The 16,640-nt window shown below is 37.2% G+C and overlaps 1 protein-coding gene and 1 long non-coding RNA gene across 2 annotated transcripts in view; one reads left to right on the forward strand and one right to left on the reverse strand.

The window, feature by feature from the left end:
* LOC147512210 (uncharacterized) overlaps positions 1-16,640 on the reverse strand; it is an 87,103-nt gene that overhangs the window by 8,693 nt on the left and 61,770 nt on the right. The window lies entirely within an intron of this gene.
* LOC147512211 (uncharacterized) lies at positions 15,527-16,368 on the forward strand. Its single transcript, XR_015217150.1, has 3 exons — positions 15,527-15,557; positions 15,992-16,040; positions 16,127-16,368. It is a non-coding gene; the product is annotated as an uncharacterized LOC147512211 (long non-coding RNA).

Here is a 16,640-nt window from a genome sequence, read left to right on the forward strand (position 1 = left end):
TAAAAGGAAAACATAACAACCTAGCACTTTCATTATTATTTTAGTGCACAATTTTCACATTTGCATTGACGGTGAAAAGAGCAGCTAAATTCAATTAGCACATACAAATCGGTGAGATTTTTGGCGGTGCTAAGTTCATTTTGCAACCAAACTACTGCGTGCTAAGGTTATTTGGCATAAACATATCTTGAAGGTCTCGCGGTCCGAACCACCGGGATAAATTGATAATGAGTTATTCCAACCATATGTGTTATCACAACCAAAATCAAAATGTTCGAGTTCATGTTTTTGCAAAAGGCAAAGTGTCCTGAAAATACATCGTTCTAGTTCTTCCAAACAGGCAATGGCCCAACACAATGAGTATGGCAAGAGTTTCCACGGTTCTGCACCTAACCAAACGCGTTTCATGCTAGTTTTTCAAACTTGCAGTGTCGTCAAAAGAAACATACGAGTAGTTTAAGAAATTCTTGCGATATTTTTAATAGCTTCAACTTCACCACCAACTTACGATAACTTCCATCGACTGGAGAAGAACAAATAGAATCAACTTCCCTTCCATCACTTCTCAAGGAAGCTCTTTTTCTATTCTCAGATTTCTCCCCCTTGTCGTGGGAATCTTGAACTCCTACTTCCAAAATAGCCTTGGCTGAGATTATCTCTGAAGTTTGGCTCCAACATCTTCTCACGGTTTCCAACAGGTTTGTACCTTTCGTTTTGTGCTTCTAGCTCATCCTCAGCTTTTCTTTTCTCACATTTCAGAACTGCATTCTCTTCATTTAGTTTAGTGAGTTTCTCTTCTTGATCCTTGTTGGATTTCTCAAGTTCACCTGACAAAATTTTGATTCTCCCCATCGCAGTCCTCTCTTGTTCATAAACGTTCATAAACAATCTTACAACTTTCTTCTACGCGGGTTAGTTTCTCTTTTAGCACGTCACAGATCACCTTGTACTCCCTGAGCTCATTTTGAGTAACAATCTTATCATTTTCATACATACCAAGCTTATCCTTCAATGCAATACACTCTTTCTCTTTCTCTTCAAGCGTAATCGACAACTCATATTGTTTTGCTTTATGCACTTTCCAACATTTCCAAGCAAATTGATGCGTATCCATCCTCTCGTTCATAAACAACCTTAAGTTCTTCTTCATTCTGGGCAACCTTTCTTTTGAGCTCATAGCAAATATTCATATACTGCCAGAGATGCCTTTCAGCATTATCCGTAAGAATTTCCACCTTATGTAATATATCCTGCAATATAATCATCTCTTTCTTGTCTTCTAGTACAATAAGCAATTAACGAAATCTATCGTTGTAAATTTGCAAATCTTTCGCCATAAAATTGATTCTCTCTGTCACCATCTTTGAATCTTCTTCCATATGGGCTACTTTTTCTTTAAGTTTTTCACATACTATCTTATACTCCTTGAGCTCATTTTCATGTGCAACTTTATCACCCTCCAACTTACAAAGCTTATCCTCGAATTCAATACTCACTTTCTTCTTGTCTTCAAGAGCGATCATCAATTCAGAACTTTTACCCCTACACATTCCCAAATCATCTTCTAAACGGTCTACCTTTTCTATCAGCTCATCACAGATGGTCTTATATTTCTCCACCAGAATTTCAATAGCAATCTTATCACACTCCAACTGACCAAGCTTATCCTCCACCTCAGCATCACTTTTCTTCTTCTCTTCAAGCACCATTGACAAATCAGAAAGTTCAGTCTTACACAATTCCAACTTTTTTTCAGAATCATCTACCTTTTTTAATATCTGCTCCACCTTTTTAAAATTGGCACACTAATACGCCATTTTCAAATAAGAAATGAGCTCCGAATTGAAATGCTGAGGCTCTCGAGATATTCCATTTTAAATGTCCTTATTCCACTCCTTCAACAAAAACATTTTTAGTTAGAAGTGGAAAAAAAGAAGGCATTATTAGTAAAAGCAACACAAATTGGAAAGTAAGCCGTGACGATCTAAGGACAAACAAAATAAGGTAAACTTAGATTCCTGAGCTATACATTCAACCAACAATGTAATTCTAAAGCCATAGGTTTTGAAGACAATAGTTTGGTAAGAAAAGCTTAAAGGTTCATTTTCATGTTGATATGCATCACTATATGTAAATTTGTGTTAGATAGATTATATATATTTGTGTGTGTAACGATTTTCAAAGCGTGGATAAGCTGAAACAGCATGCACATAGAAACCTCGTCTTCCAAAAGCCCATCCACCTCTTTCCTACTTGCTCTGCTGACGAACTCAAGCTGCTTATTAATGTCGTCAATAATCTGATCAAATTCATATTTAACTAATACTTTATCCTCGTGATGAATCCGTAATAAAGAACCATGTTTCTCCTCGAGTTTAAGCCAATAATCCATATTTAACGCGGGCCTGGTACTGTTTAATCCTCCTATCCGTTGCCGCTTTGAACTCTTCATGGCTGTGAAAGCAGTCACGAAATAAAAAATTGAGAACGAAGAAAAAGGTTGGGATAACTTGTAGAAGAAATACAAAGAAATTTTCCTATATTCTTCGAACTTAGAAAGAGGGAGACAATTACCGAAACCAATCACACTTTTCAAATCAATGACATCTAAGGAATTAAAACCCAACTTACCGTAAGAAAACACTAAAACAACATTACCTTAAAGAGATAGAGAAGATCAGTACATAATCGCACAAAAGATTTGCTAGCTTTCGTTGAGTTTTAACTTTGTTCCAAAACTTTTAAAACCGAGACAATGTCTCGTAGAGCAGAATCGTACACTTCTATTGTTTACTAATAACTGTTAAAAAAAAAACTTTAATCCAAAATAAAACAAAAAACTGAAATCAAACAAAAAAATTGAAAATTAGGCTTTGTAACAAAATCAAACCTAGTTTTCCTGTTGGAAAATTGCAGACTTAAAAAAAAAAGTAAAAGTTCTCAATAAACATAGAGGAAATATAATATTAACTCCATTCTACATCATATTAACACCATGAGAATCGAGAATCATCAACCTTAATTAAAAAAATACATTGGAATGATAATTTTGGGGAAGAAGAAAAATCATCCTTAGAATTGCATTATACGCTACCGCGGGACCATAACAGAATAAACCAAAAAAAAACGCAATCAATAAAGGAAATGAAAACACTCAACTGAGATCAGAAGTTGATAAGTTTTAAAAAGAATATGAAGAGACAATATAGAGAAGAGTGGGTAGTTGATACCTTTGCAACCAAATAGTTAGCAAGGTATGGTTAGTCTTCAGCTCGAGAGGAGACTGTTCGGAATAATTTAGGTGTCCATTTCCGCCCGAAACTTAAAACCCAACGAAGACAGATCGAGCCTTAACTCCAAGTTGACTGAGATAGATGTTGTAGCCGAACCTAGCCCGGCATGCGGTATCATGTGATGCCTAAGAGGGGAGTCTTCGACAGCTACAGCTACAGCTACGATTCTTGAAGCTAAACCAACTTTTCAAGACAAAGAGCTCTGACTACATAGCTATCGCTGTTCTTGAATGCTCTGACTACACTTACTTGTTCAAAGCATCGCTGAGAGGCAAAAGCTTGAATCTGTTTCTTCGCATCTACAGGCAGATAAGACGTAGTTGAGAACATCAAATCAAGGAATACAAAAATAACAATCCGAGAAGATGAGAAGTAGAATAACTAAAGAAGAACAAAGAAAGAGATTAGCATACCATGGCATGCAACTGAAACCATGCCCACTGACGCTTCAGGCTAGTCAAAACTTTGGGATTATATGCCGCTTTCTTGACTTCGAAAGCAGGAGGTGAGGAGCCTTTTAATACCCTTGTGAACTGGCGTTGAAATTTCTGAAATTGGCTATTGTCATCTTTAATTGAAAATACAAAGAAGAACGGGGAACGGGGGAGCAGCAGCAGAAGCGGTAGCTACCGCCGCAACAGATTTCATAACATCCTCGGTGAGTCCGCATCAAATATGCAGCACTCCATCCAGGACTACCAGAATCTTCACTCTTAGTCATCTCTCTTAACAATTACACCAGATAAAAATTCTGATCGTTCAGAAAAAAGTATGTCAAATAGCCATAAGTTAGTTACTCCCTCACATGAAATCAGACGACATAAGAAGAAACAATACTAAATTTTTATGGCAAACGAAGTATTGAAGCCCATTGATAAAAATCCAAAATAACAATTTAATGTGAAAAGTATACCTTCAGTTTGGTTTAAATGGCTATGATAGCGATTTCTATCTCTAATCCAATGGGAATCCATTGGTGATTTCTTGTAAGAAGTCTTTCAGCACCTGGCATCCTCTGTTGTCCAAATTACACACAAACTCAAAGCGTCATTAAACTGAATAAAATGATAAGGAAGAAGACAATTTAACCATATTATCATTGGCTAATGATCGATCAGTACTGCAATAAATGAAATAGCAAATTATCCACTCTTTAAGAATATAGGGGGAATAAAATGACAAAAAATCATATATGTTAACGCAAGCATTGATGACCCTAAAAATTGAATGACGAGGAGAAGACATAAACACCAAATAAGCATTTAATCAAACAATTCATGATTAAGTAAAGGACAAATGGAAAAGGAAAAAAGGTAAGAGATTGCACATCTACATAAAATCATTACCAAAAGTTATTAAAGTTCATCAATTATCGGAGGAGAAAAAACAAATTGGCAAGTTAAGATTAATTAAGAATAAGTAGTTGTACAAACAATGATATAACGATTGCAAAATTGGGGAACAAAACAACTACTATATATTCATTACAAATCTGCCCACATAAAAATGAAAAGAGATTATGAGAAGGAGACGGAACCTTTGAATTAGGAAGAGAAAGTTGGGAACCAAAATTCCAGAAGTTTGTTATTTGAAGATTTGGTAGAAGATCTTCTTAGTCGTAAGTCGTAACAATGAGAAACAAATATTGAGGGTGGTCGAACTATATCTCGGAAATTGGGAGTGGGAGTTGCCTCTTTATGATAAGAATGGATAAGAGGGCATACCTGGATGAAAAATAAACTAAACATGGAGTCTTCAAAGACTCTACTTTCAAAATTGGGATGTTGTAAGTCTTCAAAAATGAAAATTCCAGCGAGTTTCACTGTAGAAAATATAGAAAGTGAGAACCGCTCGTTTGAAACGAAAATAAAAGAAAGTATTACCTTTGATTCTGAAAATGAAAACAGGGTTTAAATTTATGTTTCATTGGATTTGAACTCTCAAACTTAACTGTTTTTAATTGGGAATATCAAGAACAGAGAATTGGAAAGAATTGAAGAAATTGGATGGAAATTGTGATTTGGTAAAATGAAAACAGGGTTTAAATTTATGTTTTGTTTGGTTGGCAAAGTGTTTGGGAATATCAGAACGGGGAAAGGAGAAGAGGAACGAACGATTTACTTTTTTTTAATTGGAAACCGCGAAACGGTGTCTTAAATGTTTTAATTGGGAAGTCGTTGAGTTTTATAGTTCTGGAAATATTTTAAATTACAAATTTATCCTTCAAACGTAAACTGTAGAAAATTTTGTAGGTGAAACTTTTGGGTACCCTTTTAATTTAAAAGATTGGGTTAAAACCAAGGATACGGAAACTAATAAACGGCGGCTAGTTTTCCCATTATATATAAGATTTTCCCATTATATATAAGATATAAGATATATATATATATATATATATATATATATATATATATATATATATATATCTGGTTCGGTTTGTCTAGGGTGCCACTCTTAGAGTGCCACCCTTATCTCACTCTCCTCTTGAGCCGTCGGATCCACCTCAAGATCTCATGATCTAACACTTCAAATTCTAACCAATCAAGTGGGGGTAAAAACGTCTTTTCTTTCTCATCTTCTCAAAAAAAAAAAAAAACAGATCTACCAAAAAAAGAGAGGGATCGACTAATCTGAGGGATCTACAAAAACAACCAACCTGACTTTGCTTTTGGAGTGTCGTTACATCTCATCTTCTCAAAAACAAAAGAAAAAAAACCAGATCTACAAATATAAATCAGTTCCTTAAGCTTTCCACCCCGGAATTGTTATTAAGGTTTGGTCGTGGATTTGTTTAGTACCGGTTATTAATCTTTGGTGTTGTGGTGGTATTCAAGCAAGCAAGAATACATATATTGCTTTGTCAGATTTGATTTCCATCTCGTGCGACTCTTCTTTTGCTGCATGCCTTCACTGGGTATGTGAACTTACTGGTCTAATTCACCACATCTAATTTAAGAAATGTTTTCCGTTTATGTTGTTAGGTTCTAAAAAGGTTATTTTTGTTTTGCCGTATATTTGGTGGCTCAATACGCTCGCGTTGAAATCAAAAGGATAGAAGCGGTACTGATACTTCCTTTTTCTGATAGCATTTCATATATCTTTAACTTATATTAAACTGAACCTTATTCGTAATAAAATTAAACCAGTAATATTCTTTTTTGTTTTAAGAATGAAAATTTGCTTATGAAGTGGATGTGATTTAACTTGCATCTATGTCATATGACTAGAAGCAACAACTAATAACCGATAGAAATATTGGATTCGAAAGCATTTTGTTTGTATTATTTGGAAGATCCAAATGCAATATGACTAGAAGCAACAACTAACCTATCCAATATCCTTGAATACCGACACCACCCCTATTTGTATTAGCTTTAGAGTCGTTTTAAGCTGGCCAAGAATGCGTAGCTACTCTTATGCTTCTTAGCTCAAGGAGCTAAATGTGTTTAATTAGGTGTTAGCATATTTGATGAACTCGCCGGAGTTGGTGAATTTCGTCGAGTTAGGTGAATTTCGCCGAAGTTCTAAATTTGTCGAGTTCTAAAATTGGGAGTTCGTGAATTTTTGGCCGAAGTTTTGAATTGCCGAGTTTTGAACTCTGTCGAGTTCTAAATTCTGTCGAGTTCTAAATTCGCGAAGTTAGGTGAACTCTGTCGAGTTTTGAATTGTCGGTCGAGTTTTGAACTCTGTCGAGTTCTAAATTCTGTCGAGTTCGGTGAACTCTGTCGAAGTTTGAATTTGTCGAGTTTTGAACTCGCCGAAGTTTTAAATCTGTCGAAGTTCTAAATTCTGTCGAAGTTCGGTGAATTACCGCCGAGTTTTGAATTCTGTCGAGTTTTGAACTCTGTCGAGTTCGGTGAGGAATCTGTCGAGTTCGGTGAATTTCGTCAGAGTTTTGAACTCGTCGAGTTCTAAATTCTGTCAGAGTTCGGTGAACTCTGTCAGAGTTTTGAACTCTGTCAGAGTTCTAAATTCTGTCAGAGTTCGGTGAACTCTGTCAGAGTTTTGAATTCTGTCAGAGTTCGGTGAATTCTGTCAGAGTTTTGAACTCTGTTAGAGTTCTAAATTCTGTCAGAGTTCGGTGAATTCTGTTAGAGTTTTGAACTCTGTCAGAGTTCTAAATTCTGTCTGAGTTCGGTGAAGTAGCATATTTGGTTAACTCTGTCAGAGTTTTGAACTCTGTCAGAGTTCGGTGAACTCTGTCAGAGTTTCGATGTTTAAGTTATTTACACTGTTTATGTACATTGGGATTTTTGACTGTTTAAGTTATTTATATTTTTAATTTTTTCGATTTATAGAAATGGAGATAGAGACATCAATGTTATGTTTATCCAAGTTCAAAATAAATAAATCATTAAATCAAACAATGAACTTATGAACTTATTGTCTCTCCTGTTGATATCACTAGATTTTTATTTGAGGCCATATCGACCGAGATCGCTTGCTTGATTCAAAATAAATATATAGCTCTGTTTCAGGTAACTGTTCTATCTTTCTATCTTTTTTTTTTTTATATATAATGTTATGTTTGATTCAATTCTTTTGAATTCTAGACACCCATTTTGTACTTTCCCCTGTTGATATCACCCATTCATTTGATATCACCCATTCTTAAAATGAAGTTAAGAATGCATGAAAACCAAAATAAAAGCTGAACCTAGCTAGTGGTCATCCATCTAACACAAGTTTCACAAGATTTCGAAGTATAACAAAATTTATATTTTCGCAAGTATAGAGAGATATATATAGATATCGTTCCGTGAAGATCCACATCAAATGATATCGAAGTTTTGCATTCACCAAACTCGGGAAGGATAAATGGGTTGATAACCGAGAAGTGAAGTTAGACAAGCTCTTTGTGACACCATTTAGAATGGTGTAATAGGAAGTAAATACAAGCACAAACTAAGAGAAAACAAAGAACTTCTGCCCTATGGAAATCCACCAAAGGGATAAGAGTTGTGTTACTAGAACTCACCACTCTATGGAATCCACCAAAGAGATAAGAGTTGTTTCACCAAGAAGAACCACTTCTTCTCAATAAAAGTCCTATATCTTCATTCAAATACTGCTCTACTTCCATTACAAGTCTTAGAGAATTTATAGCTAAATACAAACTTAGGATGCTAAGAGACAAGCATTAAAACTATTCCTGATTTTTCTTCTAAGTTCAAAGTCAAACTTGAATCTGAACAGGACGTTTCTCCATACATAACACACACCACTAGAAAGCTCATGAAGTCTAGTTTCCAACCAAATTTACGGTTAAGCAAAACAAAGGTTTCTAGAGAAAGTTATGATCATTTTGTCGTATGTTGTCAAACTGGACTACCAATCCAAATTAGACTTATTTGGGCTATATCTTGGACTTTCGATTGAATGTTTCGTCATCACTTTGGCTTATCGCGAGGAGTCAATCCTGCTACTTGGGCGTACTTCCTTCAGGAGCGGTGAATAAAGCTAGGTACTACGAAAGTACAACAAACCCTTATGTGAACTAATGACCAATTCATTGTCCTGAATCAAGCCAAAGCGTCTGTGCTTTATATACAACCAATATACTTAGATGCTTATTGTGTTTCAGTTAACCGATCAGCACCAATACATAGTAAATCGAACACTTCAACGTCGGATAAACTCTCAAAGGTAACTAATCGGGTTACTACTCTTCAAATTCTCATCGATTACTAGTTTATGGTACCGATCTCACCAACTAAATTAAATCTTTAAGTTGTACAAAGTCACAAACCTTATTCGAAATATTTCTCAAAAAGCTAACCGAATCCAAAGTCTAAATCTTCCAACAAAGATCGATCAAGAGAAATGTAGAAACGATACCAAATTCAACATAGAGTTCATACAGATCGATCAAAGGTGAAAAGATGACAAGACACCACTTGAGCACTAATTCGACATCACATATATTATTTATTTGGGATATTTTCAGTAATGTAGGGTAGCATTCTAGCAAAGCGCGACCGACAGTTTATAGGTCGGCATTCATGGCAAAGGAAGGATATCATAGAACAAGCATCCTTTTCACACACCAAATGTAAACACTCATTCTTTTATGTTAGTACATTATTAGTAAAAAAACGTTTGTTAAGCAAAGTAGATTTAGGTAACTCACACATAGAGAACAAGAGAAATCCAATAGCAGATCCAACTAAGGAAACACCCCAAAAATCTTATCCACACAATACAATCTTGATACATAATATCCCACTATTTAGCAACAAAGTGCAGAAAATTGAGTTTTCCAAAGTTTGTAGCTAAATACACTAATTAATAGAAGAGTTATTCAGTTTCCTTTTTCTCTTTTGTGTGTGTATGTGTATCACTAGATTTTTATTTGAGGCCATATCGACTGGAGTAAATACTGCTTGCTTGATTCAAAATAAATATATAGCTCTGTTTCAGGTAACTGTTATATCTTTCTATCTTTTTTTTTTTTTTTATATATATAATGTTATGTTTGATTCAATTTAGTTTTTGAGTTAGAGACTTAAGATCGAGTATCGACAGTTGTTCCCCTTTGATTAGGGGTGGTCATCGAGTCGAGCGGGCCGAGTATTGGCATGCTCAGATTCGGCTCGTGAGTTTTCGAGTCGAGTTCGAGCCGAGGTCAAACTCAATGTCGAGCTCCACTTTGTGCTCAAACTCGACTCGATTTGAATTATAATTAGCTCGAGCTCGACTCATTTTACAAAACGAGCTCGAGTGAAGCTCGACTGCTCGAGCTCGAGACTCGTAGGTCATGAGCTTGCATCTAGAAACAGTGGCATATATACTCAAAATTGTTGAATAAACCCCATTTTTGTATGATTTAAGTACAAAAATTCCAAAAAACGTAACCAAGGTCTGATTCTAAGTCACAGTTAGAACTGGTGCTTACACCGAAGCAGTTGTCGTTGCCTTAAAGTTACGAACTACAAGTAAAGAGAGAGTCCCCAGGGAACTTGATGAGGATTATATTCGCTTTTTTGGGTCTTGCGGCACATACCCGGCATGCGGGGATGAAAACAAAAGAGGGAAAGAGCTGTCTTACTCGGTCGAAGCGCCAAGCCTTAGTAAAACAGTATGTGATTTGATCTCAACCTCGATCTCTATAGTTACTCATCACACTACAAAAGACCAATCTCTTGTTACTAATATTCGTAATCCGGGGACCACATCATTTATGTACGCTCTCGGCCAAGAAGGGGTACTACCTCTCACAACATCCCTCGCGAGGGGTAGGTGGTAGTTTGGCTTAGCTTTACCCCAACCCGTGCCGAACTTATATCTAATTTAGGCGGGGGCGGGTAGGTGCAGAAAGTCGATCTTTAGGGGGACATACTTTGTTGAAGACATCTCTATACCCATTCAGGAGTGAAGGGCCTAGTAGGCTCCTCCTTGGAGATATAAATCTTGATTGAGATAGGGCGCAGTCCTTGTAGAATTGGTTGGCCAGCGCAGTCCTCGTAGCTAAAGCATGAAGGATCGAATCTCTTCTTGTTGACAGACTTCTTCCCCGCTTCCTCACCCTAGGAGAGAGCAAGATCTTCCTCCTATAGGTAGGTTTATAGGAAGCTAGGATAGATTCTAACCTATTAGATGTAGCCATCTGGTTCTTCCTGTAATCCAAGATTGCAGCTATCGAAGAGCGTAAGAAAGGAAAAGAAGTAAGAAAGGGTATGCAAGCAATTTTATATAATGCATTTTGCAATTTTTTATGGATCCAATAAGTGTGCTACTATTACGTCCATTCTGATTTTGTGGTTAGACCTTGTTAAGTTAGGATTCATCTTTGTGTTTATAAAAAATTGATGTTTCAAATAATTTAGCAATTTTGATGTTCTACTGAATTGTAGATCTAGTGGTCATATCTTTGTTTCAAGCTAGCTTTGATGGGTTTTTTTGTCCTGTTTTTTATATCTCTCCCCAATGTGTTTCCATTCAGAATTTTGTTGTCCACTCCCATTGCTATCAATGTGTGTCTGAACTTAAATGACATTACCAAATTCAGTTTACCCATGTATATAGAGAGACTAGCAGAGTTGCTTTAGCTAGTCTTGTGCTCAATATGTAATGGAGGACAAAGAAGGCAAGATATATGTTAGATTTTAATGATGGTCATGGTCTGTCTAACCCTAAAATAAGTTTAAAAAAAAAAATCATTGCAAAGCTGAGGGTTTTAATCTGTGGGTGATTTGAAAAATTCGAAGTTTTGTAGTAAGTTAAATTTATGCAAAGGATGTGGGAGGATGGGTTTTGACACACTTGAACAACTACAAAACTATATAGAGAGACTATAGGGAAGGAGAATCTCTCTATCTTCCCCATAGTGCGTGTAGTAATCTAGCTTCATTTCCTTCTTGCATCTATTCTAGAAGGAGATGCAACCTATCTTCCTATGGATTTTCGCTTTCTTCTTTCCTCACATTAGTTATTGCTGTAAGCTCTCTAAGGTGGTTATTCTTCTTAAATGGATGTTCCTAGTGAGTTGTAGTACTTAGATTAACTTCCTTGAGTTTCTTTGTAGTTTCTCTTTTTTAAGTTTATAACAGGATAAGGAAAGACAAGAATGTATTAGATTGGGCTTTCCCTTTTGGGAAGTAGGATGTAGCCTCACTCCGTAACTAGCTTGCAGTTCTCTAAGGGGAGTGAAGCGAGGTCCCTCCTCTATCTAGAGGGAGGGCGAACGTCTAAGAGTATGATCTACTTTTTCTTTTGATAGCTCGATAGTGAAACCCGAGGCAAGTAGCTAATCTGAAAGTGCTTTCAGATTCAAATAGCCCCGGGTTTCTCATTCAAGGTAGTATCATAAGGGTGTCACTATAGGCGGGCGAGGCCGGTTGTTACCGTGTTGAGAGAGAAGCTCGACCGTCGCCATGCTTCTTAGATCGAGTCAACGCCTATTTATGCCTATGTTATCTAGGAATCTGAGATTCGCTTTAACATTTATCACTTTCGCTTATGAGTCGGGGGTAGACAAATGTTCCATCCATCCGGATTTTGTAATGACAATGACCAAGTATAGTCCCATTCGAATTAAGAGGAATGGCGATGTTGGCCGGACCCTATTTCTTATCTTGTCTTGGAAGGTCATTTGCTACGGCGGAGATGGAAGTTGCCAAGAGTTACGTTCACCATGGCGGAGTGATCCTCTTCCTATTGATCAAAAGCGCCCACGCTGGTTTAGAATTCTATTATAAGGGCACCCCCAAACATCTCAAGTGATTAGGGGGCTTTCAAAGAAATAACTTAACTCGTATGAGGCTTTCAAAGTTGGTTTATTGATGCTTGATGACATACCTTGATTGCTAGCAAGCAGTGATTCCACAAAGCTTTAAAGGCTTTGAAAAAGTCCCACCCCTTAATAAAAGCTTATGGCCTAAGAAATTCTTTTTAAGTTTAGATGTTGTAAAATTTCAACTCACACGCGTACAAACTAAAAGAGGTTGCGACTTGCTAGTTTTTCGAATCGCATGTCTTATATTGTCTTTTCTTATGCGCGCGTTGACTATTTTCGTTTTACAAATGTGCTTCTTTTTCGATGTTCATTATCTCCATGGCGGCTTTAAAGTTTTACATGAGTCGTTCTCGCAAAGTTTTCCTAGTCGATTTCAAGATGCTTGAATTAGATTGGGGTTTTTTTTTGTTAGTGTGTGGAGGGGATTTAATAGAGGAGTATAGTTTGCCTAGATACATGCACACCTTAGATATAGATTGGCATGCACACATATTTATTTCGTTCTTTTTTTCACGTTGGTATTGCAACAATTTGAATTAGTTGAATGTCTTATTTTTAACTCCTATTTATTTTGTAGCAATGCCTCAAACAAAGAATCTGAATGTGAAGAATGCAGCAAAAAGTGTTTTCCGCGGGTGCTAAGAAGTTGTTAGGTGGGGGGAGTAGTAGTTGGGATTACGCGATGAGGAGCCCGAGAAAAAGAGAGGAAGGAGAACAACCACTTCGGCATCAGTTCGTAGAGGGGATCGGAAAGCGGATGATCCCAATAATGTTGTAAGTGGTGTAGAGTTAGGAAATCAAAAGAGAAGAAAGGGGACAGAGATGAGTGATGTAGATGTAGATGTAGATGTAGATTTAGATGTAGATGTAGATGTAGATGTAGATGACCATGACGTAAATATGGATCGTGGGAAGAGTGTAGTTCTAAGTCATGGCCGATAGTGAAGAAGAGGGTGTTGATGATGCGGAAGAGACCGACGAGGAGGAAGAGGGCGCGGAGGGGCGGATGAGGAGGAGGATGACGAGGAAGTCCATGTACTGTACCTCCGTGAATATTGTGAGAAAGTCTAACAATGACTTGGAGTTCAAGAGAGGTGTTTATGGAGGTGGCCCTTGTGTGTCACATCTATTGTATGACTATGCAGTGCACGTGGCTCACGATGTTTGGGAGGGGCAGGTAATATTATCATATAGTGTCTATTAGTATTTAAATTTTGTATTACGAAACTTGTGCATACATTAATACTAAGTTTTTGTTGTTTTAGGCGGAGCGAGGGGTGTTGAAGTGCCATGGGCACCTCAACAAGTTGGTACAATGGGATATCGAGGAAAGTGTTCAGGATCGTTTCTACTTTTCACGCGTGGAGCTTCAAAGGACGGCTTATGTGCTCGGGTCTTAGGTGTATACAGCATCAGGATCCCGTGGTTGGTCTCGCGTTTGTGGAGAGGTGGCATCCGAGACCAACACGTTTCATATACCGTGGGCTTAGATGACAATCACGTTGGACGATGTTTCCCAACTCTTAGGAGTTCGATCGAGGCAAAGCATTGGTGGGGACACCGATTTGACCTTGGAAATTAAAAAGACTTCTCCACAAAAATCTTGGCATACCCGTGGATAAGATAGATAGCGGAGATGAAATCCAATAAGTTCACTTCCAAAGTTAGGATGGATTTCTTGATGAAGCGATTTCTTTGGGAAGGTAAGAGATGAAGATTTACGTGATGAAAATGGGGTTGTTGTGAAGAAGGCGTCAACCCAAAAAGAGGTGCAGTTTGCTGTGAGAGCTTATCTGTTATTTTTCTTTGGATGTACCGCCTTCACCGACACGTCTGGAACTGCAGTTCCCGTTTGTTATCTGAGACTGCTTTCGAAATTTGCCGAGATCAGAGACTACGCGTGGGGTGCAGCCTTACTGGCTTACTTGGTCACGGTGGTCTTGGGACGCCACAAGTGCCAAGGTGAAGGGTGTTTCAGGCTATTTCACTCTCCTACAGGTATTAGTTTTTTTGTTTTTCTTTTCAATGTCAATTTTATCTATCTATTACAATATTAACTCGGTGTCTATATTAATGTAGGCATGGATTTATGAGTACTTCCCAGTGTTCAGGCCATACCCAAATGAGGACTATCATTTGAGCATGTCCCGTGCTAATAGGTACTCAGTTACTCAGTCTTTTTATGCTAGCACAACAGCTGCATTGAAGTATACCCGAGCCACCATTGATAATATGACTTGTACCGATGTAAGCATTTTTGTATGTAAATAGTTTTATTTATTAATTAATATTATTAGTATGTGATTAATGATTAATTTCCTCGATCATATGCTATTTGACAAGGTTAAATGGTATCCCTATGTTGAAGTCCAGGAGCTACGGCCGGTGGATGAAATAGCATTTTTCAAAGGGATTTATATGCTTTCTTGATAATGTCGAAAATTACAATGTTGCGAGGGTTGTCGTCGTCGATTGGGTCATATGCAGTTTGTACCCCTTAGATCCCCCAAAACCAAAGACCTCGGCGAACTACTTCGGGCCTTGGTATGATGTGAAATTTAATATTGGCGTCTTCCCATGGAGTAATTGGCGTAATCACTTGATTCAACTTGAACAACGCGGACCCATTCCGTCTTATCCATGGGAGTGTGTTAGTAGATACATGAGTTGAATAACGAAAACAATAGTCATATTGAATGATAAACCCCGATTATCTTAGTCACTACTCCCTACGAGTCTTCCATATCATAATCACGGTGAGTTAATATCTTACAACGTTAATTTTGTTTTGTTTTGTTTTGTTTTGGTATTTTATAAATGTAAATGTATATACTAATGTAGTTTTGTGTTTTAATTTTGACAAAGACCCGTGAAATGTCGATGAAATTTCTCGCTTGCTTCAATCAAGGCCTGCAATTGGGTGGATCAAGCGATTCCGAGGATGCAACAGTAACGAGTTCATGGAGGCATACAATTTGACCGGTGCAAGTTCATTCATGGACGATATCGTGAAGGAGCATAGGATTTAGGTATGTTGAGTTTGGTTAGTTTAGGGTTTAGGGTTTAGTGGTTAGTTTGGTTAGTTTACCTCCTTTTATCTTGTGTTGGGACGAGTGTTGGAAATGGAAATGGTTTGTTTGTGTTAGTTGAGATGATGCGGGGAGTGTTTATTGGCATTTGAGATGATGCTGGTTTTGCTTTACTTTTCAGTTTGTGTTAGTTGGGATGATGCGGGGAGTGTTTATTGGCATTTGAGATGATGCGGGTTTTGCTTTACTTTTCAGTTTGTGTTAGTTGAGATGATGCGGGGAGTGTTTATTGGCATTTGTCTTTCTTTGTTCTTTTGATTGATCATGACTTAAGTTCAAGAGTTTTCCAGTCAATGAGGTTTCTAGATTTGGTGTTGGATTTGACATATGTGGTACTATTTATCTTGATTCATGTGTTTTATTGGGGTAATTAGGCAAATGGTGGTGGCGGAAGATGGTGAACATGAGGAAGCAAGTGGAGAGGTTAGTTTTTCTGTCATACCTTAATAAAGCAGTTTGATTTAACTTTGCTTGACTGATCTGTTTATTCAATTTTTTTTGTTTTGCAGGAAGGAGATAAAGTCAGAAAGTTAGATTGGAAATCTCTTTGTAGTAAAAAAATGTTATGTTAGGACTCTTTTGTAAGTGCAAGTTGTTGATATGTAGCAACTTAGCTTTATGTTCAGTAATTCAGACAATGTATTTCACATGGCAATGTATAGCTTTATGTTCAGTAATTCAGACAATGTAATTCAGACAATGTATTTCACATTGTTGAAATATGAAATGATAGTGATCTTGCTTTGGACTTGTCATTCTTTTCATGTTCACCTAAGATCCTAGGGTTTCATGTATTTCATGTCACATTGCCTTTGGTTATGTTTCTGCTATTAGCAGGCATTGATTTTAATAGGATGTCTGCTGTCAGTGGAGTAAACAGTTATACTACTTACCAGGGATGCGCGTATGTGCATTGCTTAGATCTCAGTTTATACCCATTCAATGGCTCTTCTTGTGCTCTCCGACAATTTGCGCATTTTAATTTGTCACATCGAAGTATCTCTATTAATAATCTAATGCAGA

This window comes from Coptis chinensis, chromosome 3 (genome assembly GCF_015680905.1).
Source record: "Coptis chinensis isolate HL-2020 chromosome 3, ASM1568090v1, whole genome shotgun sequence".
NCBI classification, from domain to species: Eukaryota; Viridiplantae; Streptophyta; class Magnoliopsida; order Ranunculales; family Ranunculaceae; genus Coptis; species Coptis chinensis.